A 13421-nucleotide genomic window follows, 5' to 3' on the forward strand; every position below is an offset into this window, starting at 1 on the left:
CAATTGAAATAATCATATGGTTTTTCCATTTCATTTTGTTAATGTGATGTATTACATCAATTGATTTCATATTTGAACCATCCAAGCTTTACAACAATAAATCCCACTTGGTCATGATGTGTAATCCTTTTAATATGCTACTGAATTCAGTTTGCTAGTATTTTGTTAAATTTTTTGACTCAATATTCATAAGGGGTATGGGACTCCCATAATGCATATGCTGGTCTTCTTGATTATGTTCCACAAGTCCTTTAGCATCTGTTCATTTTGCTTCATTCTTTTATTTCTGCTCTTCAGATCTGATCATTTCAATTACCTAATCTTTGAGTTTGTTAATTCTTTATTCTGCCTTCTCAAATCTGCTTTGAATCTTTGAATTCCTCTAGTCAACTTTTTATTTCTGTTAATGTGATTTTTAGTTCCAGAATTTATGTTTGGTTCCTTTTTATAATTTTTATCTTTTTTTACTCACATTCTCACTTTGTTCATATATTAATTTTCTGATTTCCTTTAGTTCTTTGTCCACGTTTTCCTTTAGGTCTTTTGACATATTTAAGAGAGTTGTTTTAAGGTCTTATCTAGTAAATCCAATACCTAGGATTCCTCAGGGACTGTTTCTGTCAGAATCAATATTTTGCTCTTTTGAATGAGTCGTATTTTCCCATTTCTTTTCATGTCTTGTCATTTATTGCTGAAAACTGGGCATTTGACCATTATAATGTAGCAACTGTGGGAATTAAATTATCTTCCTTCTCCAGGATTTGCTGAGGGGTTTTGTTTTTCTTTTTTGTTTTCTTTGTTTTTGATTGTCAAAGGCTATAGTGATCTTCCTGTTTTGAGCCTTTTCCAGAAAATTTTTGCAAAGACTGTTAGTTTTAATGTGAAGTGTTTCCTTTAGCTCATGTTAATAGTTTGACAAAGATTTCCTTGCTTGAACATCAGGAGAAAAAAAAAAAGGAGGAAGAGAAAAAAAGAAAGAAAATCTCTTTTGGTCTTTGCGGATTGCCTCTCTATCAGGGTACTTCTTCAATACTTAGCTAGGCTTCTCTGAACCTAGGAATCAACCTGAAGTGAAAGCTTCAATTCTTCTCAGGTCTTTTCTGAGTATGCATGTTACCCTGGGCATGTACATAGCTGTATTACTCAGGGTTCTCTAGACGGACAGAACTAATGGAACAGATATATATATAAGGGGGAGTTTATTAAGTATTAATTCACATAATCACAAGGCCCCACAATATGCAATCTGCAGACTGAGGAGCAAGGAGAGCCAGTCCGAGTTTCAAAACTGAAGAACTTAGAGTCTGCTGTTCCAGGGCAGGAAGCATCCAGTACACGAGAAACATGTAGGCTGGGAGGCTAAGCCAGTCTCTCTTTTCACATTTTTCTGCCTGTTTATATTCTAGCCATGCTGGCAGCAGATTAGACTGTGCACACCCAGATTAAGGATGGGTCTGCCCTTCCCAGCTCACTGACTCAAATGTTAATATCCTTTGGCAACACCCTCATAGACACACCCAGGATTAATACTTTGTATCCTTCAATCCAGTCAAGTTGACACTCAGTATTAACCACTGCAAGTCCACCCCTTGTCAACTTGAACCCATACACATCTCCTGACATCATCATAATCTTCAAATAAAGACAATAATAAAGTCATAATTATACCTAACATAATACAGCTATCCTTCATATGACCAGAAACGCACCAATCCCCAACCCAAATACTATTACATAAAGTTAACAATACTTAAATGCTGATATGAAGTCAATAAATCATATTTCACATCATAAAGAAGGAAAGGAAAGGAAGACATTTTCTTAGTACAAGTGTATACATGCACAAAAACATGTTTCTAACAAAAGAAGAAGGAAATACGACAATTACAGTCCTCATTTCTGCAGCTGGTCACATGGTCATAGCTGGTATTGATGACTATCTTCTTCTATTACCCATTCTGTATTCCCTTTGCCTTCAGCAAGCACCTCAGCAGGTCATGGTGATTTTCCTGGTAGAGTGACCCAAACCTTCATTCCTGAAGGGTCTGGGTCATTTATATTCCTGCCTGGATTGGGGTGTTGTAGTTTCCCATTGACTTTAATCGCAGGGCATGGTAATACTAAGAGACGCCCTAATGGATCTCCTGTAGTCCATGCATACTCTTCCTTACCTTCATTGTGGAATAGTAGACTGATTTAATCTTGATAGTCTGGGTCGATCACCTCAGCCAGTACTGTAACTCTCTTCTTAACCTGTTGACTTAAAGGTAGGAGGAGCCCAAAGTGTCCAGGAGGCCATCTGAACTTCCAGTTTAATGGAATCATTGTTGCGTCTCCTGGTGGCAGTGTTCCTCCCTCTGGAACTAAGACCTCTAGGCCAGCAGAACGTAATGTCACAGGAACAGGAAGCAAAAATTTTGCTAGTGGATCATGAGGGGTGATGGTTGGTGATGCCACTTCCACTTCCACCCCTTGCTTCCTGGACCGCTGAATCCTGGCTGTGGGAGAAACAGTACCATATATTGGATGCTGATTCAGAACATACATGGCCTTATGGAGAACTGTGCCCGAGCCCTGCAAAGTATTGTCACCTAATTGGCATTGTAATTTTGACTTCAAAAGGCCATTCCACCGTTCTAGCAATCCAGCTGTTTCAGGATCATGGGGAACATGATAAGACCAGTGAATTCCATGAGCATGGGCCCACTGCCACACTTCTTTAGCCATAAAGTGAGTGCCTTGTTCGGAGGCAATGCTGTGTGGAATAGCATGACGGTGGATGAAGCATTCCATGAATCCATGGATGGTAGTCTAGGCAGAAGCGTTGCATGCAACGCTTAGGCATGCAAAGGATAGGCAAACCCATATCAGGAGTAACTGTCTATTCCAGTGATGACAAACTTCTGTCCTTTCCATGATAGAAGAGGTCCAGTATAATCAACCTGCCACCAGGCAGCTGGCTGATAACCCTGAGGATTGGTGCCACATCGAGGGTTCAGTGTTGCTTTCTGCTGCTGGCAAACTGGGCACTCAGCAGTGGCCATAGCCTGGTCAGCCTTGGTGAGTAGAAGTCCATGTTGCTGAGTCCATATGTAACCTCCATCCCTGCCACCCTGGCCATTTTTTTCATGGGGCCATTGGAAGATGACAGGGGTGGCTGGAGAAAGAGGCTGAGTGGTGTCCACAGAACGAGTCACTCTATCCACTTGATTATTTAAATTCTCCTCTGCTGAGGTCACCCGTTGGTGAGCACTCACATGGGATACAAACATCTTTATAGTTTTTGATCACTCAGAGAGGTCCATCTGCATACCTCCTCGCCAAATTTCTTTGTCACCAATTTTTCTATCACGCTTCTTTGAAATCCCTGACTATCCAGCCAAACCATTGGATACAGCCAATCAATCAGTATGTAATTGTACATCTGGCCATTTCTCCTTCTACGTAAAATGCACAACCAGGTGCACTGCTCAAAGTTCTGCCCACTGGGAAGAGTTCACTTCACGTTATCCTTCAACGATGTCCTAGAAAGGGGCCAGGCGCAGTGGTTTGTGCCTGTAATCCCAGCACTTTGGGAGGCTGAGGTGGACAGATCACAAAGTCAGGAGTTCGAGATCAGCCTGGCGAATATGGTGAAACCCCATCTCTACTAAAAATACAAAAATTAGCTGGCATGGCCAGGCGTGGTGGCTCACGCCTGTAATCCCAGCACTTTGGGAGGCTGAGGCAAGGCGGATCACCTGAGGTCAGGAGTTTGAGATCAGCCTGGCCAACATGTTTAAACCCTGTCTCTACTAAAAATACAAAAATTAGCCTGGCGTGGTGGCAGGCACCTGTAGTCCCAGCTACTCGGGAAGCTGAGGCAGGAGAATCCCCTGAACCTGGGAGATGGAGGTTGCAGTGAGCCGAGATCATGCCACTGCACTCCAGTCTGGGTGACAGAGCCAGACTCCATCTCAAAAAAAAAGAAAAAAGAAAGAGGGCTATAGTCCTGCAGCTATCCACTTTCAGGTGGTGCCTGCATATCATGCAAAACCATCTGTGAACCAGGCCCTAGTCTTCTCTTCCTCTGTCAACTGATCATATGGAACTCCCCATGAGGCCATTGGTGCAGGCTGAGGAAAGAAGGCAGGTTGGGAGGAGGAGTGGAGACCATGGGTATGTGAGCCACTTGCTCATGTAACTTACTTGTGCCTTCAGGAACTGCTCCAGCCCGATTGCGTATATACCACTTCCATTTGATAATGGAATGTTGCTGTGCATGACCCACTTTATGGCTAGATGGGTTAGAAAGCACTCAGTTCATGATAGGCAGTTCAGGTCACATGGTGACTTCATGAGCCATAGTCAAACGTTCGGTTTCCACCAAAGCCTAGTAACGTGGCAAGAGCTGTCACTCAAAAGGAGACTAGTTATCTGCAGAAGAGGGCAGGGTCTTGCTCCAAAATGCTAGAGGCCTCTGCTGTGATTCGTCTATAGGGGTCTGCCAAAGGCTCCAAACAGCATTTTTATATGCCACTGACACCTCAAGCACCATTGGATCTTCTGGGTTGTATGGCCCAAGTGGCAGAGCAGCTTACACAGTAGCCTGGACCTGTTGCAGTGCCTTCTCCTTTTCTGGACCCCACTCAAAACTGGCAGCCTTTCAGGTCACTCAATAAATGGGCTGGAGTAACACACTCAAAATTCAAATAGGCCTACTAGGCATTGTGCCTCCATCTTGGTTGTAGGAGGGGCCAAATGCAGCAACTTATCCTTCACCTTAGAAGGAATATCTCGACCAGCCCCACACCACTGGACCCCTAGAAATTTTACTGAGGTAGGAGTTCCCAGAATTTTAGTCAGACGTATTTCCCATCCTCTGGCGTGCAAATGTCTCTCTAGTAAGTCCAGTGTGTTTGCTACTTCTTGCTCACTGGATCCAATCAGCATAATGTCATCAATGTAATGGACCAGTGTGATATCTTACAGAAGTGAAAAGCAATCAAGGTCTCTCCTAATAAGATTATGACACCAATTTGGAGAGTTGATGTATCCCTGAGGTGGGGCAGTGAAGGTATATTGCTGGCCTTGCCAGCTGAAGGCAAATTGCTTCTAGTGGCCCTTATGGGCAGGAATGGAGATAAAAGGCATTTGCCAAGTCAGTGGCTGCATACCAGGTACCAGGAGATGTGTTAATTCGCTCAAGCAATGAAACCATATCTGGTACAGCAGCTGCAACTGAAGTCACCACTTGGTTATGCTTACAATAATCCACTGTCATTCTCCAAGATCCACCCGTCTTCTGCATAGGCCAAATGGGAGAACTGAATGGGGATGTAGGGGGAATCACCACCCCTGCATCTTTCAAGTCCTTCATGGTGGCACTAATCTCTGCAGTCCCTCTAGGGATGCAATGTTGTTTATGATTTACTATTTTTCTAGGTAGAGGCAGCTCTAATGGCTTCCATTTAGCCTTTCCCACCATTATAGCCCTCATCCTACCAGCCAGGGAGCCAATGTGAGGGTAGTGCCAGCTGTGAAGTATGTCCATGCCAATTATGCATTCTGGCACTGGGAAAATGGCCACATCATGAGTCCGGGGACGCACTGGACCCACCGCAAGTCGGACCTGAGTTAAAACTTCATTAATCACTGGACTTCCATAAGCCGCTACTTTAACTGGAGGACCACAGTGACGTTTGGGGTCCCCTAGGATTAATGTTAGCTCAGAGTCAGTGTCCAGTAGTCCCTGAAAGGTCTGATCATTCCCCTTTCCTCAATGCAATTACCCTGGTAAAAGGCCAGAGGTATCCTTAGGGAAGGATGGGAGAAAGATTCACTGCATAAATTGTTGGTAATGTAGTGGGGTCCTTCCTCAAGGGGACCAGCCTCCCCATTCATTCAAGGGGTTCTGGGTCTGTAAACTGGCTCAATTCTGTAAATTGAGGGGCCATGATTCTCTGTTTATATAATTCAAATTAGTCTTGTCCATTTGACCTAGAAGTTTTCTGCTTGTATAAATTAAGAAACAATGCAGTAGGCTTCCTATCAATTTCACTTCTAGGAACATCATGATAAATGAGCCAATGCCAGAGCTCTACACGAGTCAGACTATTCTGATTGCTGCTTTGCCTCTGCTGTCCATTATGGTAGCTTCACCAACCTTACCTTTGATGGTTGAGTGCCACCACTTGGCCCCTGCCACTTCGAGATCCAATTATTCCCACTGCATTTAAATTTTGTAGTTGAGTGAGTGCAGTTTCCACTGTTAGATCTGACATACAGAGAAGAGCAAATACAGGGCTCTTCAAAGATTCAGGTGCTGCCCTCACAAATCTATTTCACACGGCATAGGTCAAGGGTATATCTTCTGCACCCTCCCAGCTGGGATGAATAGGTCTAAAGTGACTAACTCACTCCACCATCTCAATCTCCCTAAGTCTTTGGATCCCTTCTTCTATATTAAACCAAGGGAGATCAGGCATTTCCAGCTCGCTCACGGCGGACCATTTTTTAATCCATATTTCAGCTAACCAAGCAAATAGACTATTAGAGCCTTTTTTTAACTCCCGAGCTGCAGCATTAAATACAGACTCCCTAGTTAGTGGGCCCAAATCAATAAATTTAGCCTGATCCAACTCTGTGTTCCTTCCACCATCATCTCACACCCTTAATAACCATTCCCATGCCTGTTCTCCAGATTTCTGTTTATATAAATAAGAAAACTCAAGCAGCTTTTTTCTAGTGTAGGCACATCTCCTCATGGATCACACTCCCAAGCTCACCTCTAGGGGCCCATCTGGGACTTTAGTTATAGGTCAAGAAGCAAACAGGGGTGTTAGGGGTGGCTCCTGAAGAGAATCAGCATTATCTTGCCTAGCAACTGCCTCAGGGGAGGCCATCACTGTTGTCTCAGGAAGCACAGGATTTATCTACTCAGACAAATGTGGAAAGGCTGACTGCAGCATGGGTCGGGGAGGGGATTTTGCCACTACTGGGGGTGGGGAAGCTGATTCTTCTGGCAAAAAAGTTTCATCAGAGTTTACAAATTCAGCATCCCCAGCTTCATCAGGGTCCTCCCACATGTCCCCATTCCAAGTTGCAGGGTCCCATTATTTTCCAATCAATGCCCTCACTTTAACAGTAGACACCTGCCAAGGCTGTGCATGCACCTTTTGTTTCAGGTAAGCCACTTGCATCATAAGAGAATGTCCCTGTTTTTCCACCATTTCAGCTTTTTCTCTATAGGTGATGAGACTCTCAATCAGGGCAATCTTAGCAGATTTGAAGCTCAGTATCTGCTTCTGAAGCTGGGAGACAGAATTCCTGAGTTCATCATTTTCTTCCATCACTTTGCCCACGGAAGTTAGGAGCAAACAATCAGCTTCATTATGCTCCTCAGTTCTCCACATATGGTCAAAGGTATTATGTATAGAGCCACTAAACTCCTCGCCTCTCATAAGCGATGAATCAGGTTCAGGAGTGTCAAATGCATTTATTTTGCATAACTTTTTAAACAGTTCATGCCAAGGACCATGGGTGTTCTCCATACTATAAGAAGCAGACTCCTTAGGATTTTTGGGTCTAATAATATTAAGCAGCCAACTCCAGAAACCCCAAAACCAGCAAAAGAATGCCATCCGTAATATTCTGTTCCTCTAGAACCACTCCTGGTATCAAAATCTGTATTAGTCAGGGTTCTCTGGAGGGACAGAACTGATGGAAGATATATATTCCATTAGTTTACATTTTCTTAAATTATACTTCAAGTTCTAGGGTACATGTGCATTACGTGCAGGTTTGTTACATAGATATACATGTGCCATGTTGGTTGGTTGCACCCATTAACTCGTCATTAGGTATTTCTCCTAATGCTATCCCTCCCCCAGCCCCCCACCCCATGAAAAGCCCCAGTGTGTGATGTTCCCCTTCCTGTGTCCATGTGTTCTCATTGTTCAATTCCCACCTATGAGTGAGAACATGCACTGTTTGGTTTTTTGTCCTTGCGATAGTTTGCTGAGAATGATGGTTTCCAGCTTCATCCATGTCCCTACAAAGGACATGAACTCATCACTTTTTATGGCTGCATAGTATTCCATGGTGTATATGTGCCACATTTTCTTAATCCAGTCTATCATTGATGGACATATGGGTTGGTTCCAAGTCTTTGCTATTGTGAATAGTGCCACAATAAACATATGTGTGCATGTGTCTTTATAGCAGCATGATTTATAATCCTTTGGGTATATACCCAGTAATGGGATCACTTGGTCAAATGGTATTTCTAGTTCTAGATCCCTGAGGAATCACCACACTGTCTTCCACAATGGTTAAACTAGTTTACAGTCCCACCAACAGTGTAAAAGCGTTCCTATTTCTCCACATCCTTGCCAGGACCTGCTGTTTCCTGACTTTTTAATGATTGCCATTCTAACTGGTGTGAGATGGTATCTCATTGTGGTTTTGATTTGCATTTCTCTGATGGCCAGTGATGGTGAGCATTTTTTCATGTGTCTTTTGCCTGCCTAAATGTCTTCTTTTGAGAAGTGTCTGTTCATATCCTTTGCCCACTTGTTGATGGGGTTGTTTTTTTCTTGTAAACTTAAGTTCTTTGTAGATTCTGGATATTAGCCCTTTGTCAGATGAGTAGATTGCAAAAAATTCCCCCCATTCTGTAGGTTGCCTGTTTACTCTTACAGCAGTTTCTTTTGCTGTGCAGAAACTGTTTAGTTTAATTAGATTCCATTTGTCAATTTTGGCTTTTGGTGCCATTGCTTTTGGTGTTTTAGACATGAAGTCCTTGCCCATGTCTACGTCCTGAATGGTATTGCCTAGGTTTTCTTCTAGGGTTTTTATGGTTTTAGGTCTAACATTTAAGTCTTTAATCCATCTTGAATTAATTTTTGTATAGGGTGTAAGGAAGGGATCCTGTTTCAGCTTTCTACATATGGCTAGCCAGTTTTCCCAGCACCATTTATTACATAGGGAATCCTTTCCCCATTGCTTGTTTTTGTCACGTTTGTCAAAGATCAGATGGTTATAGATGTGTGGTATTATTTCTGAGGGCTCTGCTCTGTTCCATTGGTCTATATCTCTGCTTTGGTACCAGTACTATGCTGTTTCAGTTACTGTAGCCTTGTAGTATAGTTTGAAGTCAGGTAGCGTGATGCCTCCAACTTTGTTCTTTATGCTTAGGATTGTCTTGGCTATGCGGTCTCTTTTTTGGTTCCATATGAGCTTTAAAGTAGTTTTTTTCCAATTCTGTGAAAAAAGTCATTGGTAGCTTGATGGGAAGGCATTGAATCTATAAATTACCTTGGGCAGTATGGCCATTTTCATGATATTGATTCTTCTTATCCATGAGCATGGAATGTTCTTCCATCTGTTTGTGTCCTCTTTTATTTCGTTGGGCAGTGGTTTGTAGTTCTCCTTGAAGAGGTCCTTCACATCCCTTGTAACTGGGATTCCTAGGAATTTTATTCTCTTTGTAGCAATTGTGAATGGAAGTTCACTCATGATTTGGCTCTCTGTTTGTCTGTTATTGGTATATAAGAATGCTTGTGATTTTTGCACACTGATTTTGTATCCTGAGACTATGCTGAAGTTGCTTATCAGCTTAAGGAGATTTTGGGCTGAGACAATGGGGTTTTCTAGATATGCAATCATGTCATCTGCAAACAGGGACAATTTGACTTCCTCTTTTCCTAATTGAATACCCTTTATTTCTTTCTCTGCCTGATTGCCCTGGCCAGAACTTCCAACACTATGTTGAATAGGAGTGGTGAGAGAGGGCATCTCTTTCTTGTGCCAGTTATCAAAGGGAATGCTTCCAGTTTTTGTCCATTCAGTACGATGTTGGCTGTGGGTTTGTCATAAATAGCTCTTATTATTTTGAGATACGTTCCATCAATACCTAGTTTATTGAGAGTTTTTAGCATGAAGAGCTGTTGAATTGTGTCAAAGGCCTTTTCTGCATCTATTGAGATAATCATGTGGTTTTTGTGATTGATTCTGTTTATGTGATGGATTATGTTTACTGATTTGCATATGTTGAACCAGCCTTGCATCCCAAGGATGAAGCCCACTTGTTCGTCGTGAATAAGCTTTTTGATGTGCTGCTGGATTCGGTTTGCCAGTACTTTATTGAGGATACTGGCATCGATGTTCATCTGGGAAATTGGTCTAAAATTCTCTTTTTTGTTGTGCCTCTGCCAGGCTTTGGTACCAGGATGATGCTGGCCTCATAAAATGAGTTAGGGAAAACTCCCTCTTTTTCTACTGATTGGAATAGTTTCAGAAGGAATGGTACCATCTCCTCCTTGTACCTCTGGTTAGAATTCGGCTGTGAATCCTTCTGGTCCTGGACTTTTTTTGGTTGGTAGGCTGTTAATTATTGCCTCAATTTCAGAGCCTGTTATTGGTCTATTCAGAGATTCAACTTCTTCCTGGTTTAGTCTTGGGAGGGTGTATGTATCCAGGAATTTATTCATTTCTTCTACATTTTCTAGTTCATTTGCGTAGAGGTGTTTATAGTATTCTCTGATGGTAGTTTGTATTTCTGTGGGATCAGTGGTGATATCCCCTTTATCATTTTTTATTGCGTCTATTTGATTCTTCTCTCTTTTCTTCTTTATTAGTCTTGCTAGCAGTCTACCAATTTTGTTGATCTTTTCAAAAAACCAGCTCCTGGATTCATTGATTTTTTGAAGGGTTTTTTGTCACTCTCTCTCCTTCAGTTCTGCTCTGTTCTTAGTTATTTCTTGCTTTCTCTAGCTTTTGAATTTGTTTGCTCTTGCTTCTCTAGTTCTTTTAATTGTGATGTTCGGATGTCGATTTCAGACCTTTCCTGCTTTCTCTTGTGGGCATTTAGTGCTATAAATTTCCCTCTACACACTGCTTTAAATGTGTCCCAGAGATTCTGGTATGTTGTGTCTTTGTTCTCATTGGCTTCAAAGAACATCTTTATTTCTGCCTTCCTTTTGTAATTTACCCAGTAGTCATTCAGGAGCAGGTTGTTCAGTTTCCATGTAGTTGTGCAGTTTTGAGTGAGTTTCTTAATCCTGAGTTCTAGTTTGCTTGCACTGTGTTCTAAGAAACAGTTTGTTGTAATTTCTGTTCTTTTACTTTTGCTGAGGAGTGCTTTACTTCCAACTATGTGGTCAATTTCAGAATAAGTGTGATGTGGTGCTGTGAAGAATGTGTATATTCTGATGATTTGGGGTGGAGAGTTCTGTAGATGTCTATTAGGTCTGCTTGGTGCAGAGCTGAGTTCAAGTCCTGGATATCCTTGCTAACTTTCTGTCTCATTGATCTGTCTAATATTGACAGTGGAGTGTGAAAGTCTCCCATTATTATTGTGTGGGAGTCTAAGTCTCTTTGTAGGTCACTCAGGACTCACTTTATGAATCTGTCTGCTCCTGTATTCGGTGCATGTATATTTAGGATAGTTAGCTCTTCTTGTTTAATTGATCCCTTTACCATTATGTAATGGCCTTCCTTGTTTCTTTTAATCTTTGTTGGTTTAAAGTCTGTTTTACCTGAGACTAGGATTGCAACCCCTGCTTTTTTTTTGCTTTCCATTTGCTTGGTAGATCTTCCTCCTTTATTTTGAGCCTATGTGTGTCTCTGCACATGAGATGGGTCTCCTAAATACAGCACACTGTTGGGTCTTGACTCTTTATCCAATTTGCCAGTCTGTGTCTTTTAATTGGGGGCATTTAGCCCATTTACATTTAAGGTTAATATTGTTATGTGTGAATTTGATCCTGTCATTATGATGTTAGCTGGCTATTTTTCTCATTAGTTGATGCAGTTTCTTCCTAGCATCAATGGTCTTTACAATTTGGCATGATTTTGCAGTGGCTGGTACCGGTTGTCCCTTTCCATGTTTAGTGCTTCCTTCAGGAGCTCTTGTAAGGCAGGCCTGGTGGTGACAAAATCTCTCCACATTTGCTTGTCTGTAAAGAATTTTATTTCTCCTTCACTTATGAAGCTTAATTTGGCTGGATATGAATTCTCGGTTGAAAATTCTTTTCTTTAAGAATGTTGAATATCAGCCCCCACTCTCTTCTGGCTTGTAGAGTTTCTGCCAGGAGATCCGCTGTTAGTCTGATGGGCTTCCCTTTGTGGGTAACTTGACCTTTCTCTCTGGCTGCCCTTAACATTTTTTTCCTTCATTTCAACCTTGGTGAATCTGACAATTACGTGTCTTGGGGTTGCTCTTCTCAATGAGCATCTTTATTTTGTTCTCTGTATTTCCTGAATTTGAATGTTGGCCTACCTTGCTAAATTGGGGAAGTTCTCCTGGATAATATCCTGAAGAGTGTTTTCCAACTTGGTTCCATTCTCCCTATCACTTTCAGGTACACCAATCAGACATAGATTTGGTCTTTTCACATAGTCCCATATTTCTTGGAGGCTCTGCTCATTTCTTTTCACTGTTTTTTCTGTAAACTTCTCTTCTTGCTTTATTTCATTAATTTGATCTTCAATCACCGATACCCTTTCTTCCACTTCATCAAATAGGCTACTGAAGATTGTCCATGCATCATGTAGTTCTCGCACCATGGTTTTCAGCTCCATCAGGTCATTTAAGGACTTCTCTGCATTGGTTATTCTAGTTAGCCATTCATCCAATCTTTTTTCAAGGTTTTTAGCTTCCTTGTGAAGGGTTCAAACATCCTCCTTTAACTCGCAGAGGTTTGTTATTACCAACCTTCTGAAGCCTACTACTGTCATCTTGTCAAAGTCATTCTCCATCCAGCTTTGTTCCATTCCTGGTGAGGAGCTGTGATCCTTCAAAGGAGAAGAGGCACTCTGGTTTTTAGAATTTTCAGCTTCTCTTCTCTGGTTTCTCTCCATCTTTGTGGTTTTACCTAGCTTTGTTCCTTGACATTGGTGACCTGCAGATGGGGTTTTGGTGCAGATGTCCTTTTTGTTGATGTCGATGCTATTCCTTTCTGTTAGTTTTCCTTCTAACAGTCAGGTCCCTCAGCTGCAGGTCTGTTGGAGTTTGCTGGAGGTCCGCTCCAGGTGCTGTTTGCCTGGGTATCACCAGCGGAGGCTGCAGAACAGCAAATATTGCAGAATATCAAATATTGCTGCCTGATCCTTCCTCTGGAAACTTCATCCTAGAGGGCCACCACCTGTATGAGGTGTCAGTCGGCCCCTATTGGGAGGTGTCTCCCAGTTAGGCTACATGGGGGTCAGGGACCAACTTGAGAAGGCAATCTGTCCATTCTCAGAGCTCAAACGCCATGCTGGGAGAACCACTGCTCTCTTTAGAGCTGTCAGACAGGGACGTTTAAGTCTGCAGAAGTTTCCACTGCCTTTTGTTCACCTATGCCCTGCCCCTAGAGGTGGATTCAAAAGAGGCGGCAGGCCTTGCTAGCTGTGGTGGGCTCTGCCCAGTTCGAGCTTCCCTGGCTGCTTTGTTTACC

Source organism: Pan paniscus, chromosome 8, assembly GCF_029289425.2.
Source record: "Pan paniscus chromosome 8, NHGRI_mPanPan1-v2.0_pri, whole genome shotgun sequence".
Taxonomy (NCBI): domain Eukaryota; kingdom Metazoa; phylum Chordata; class Mammalia; order Primates; family Hominidae; genus Pan; species Pan paniscus.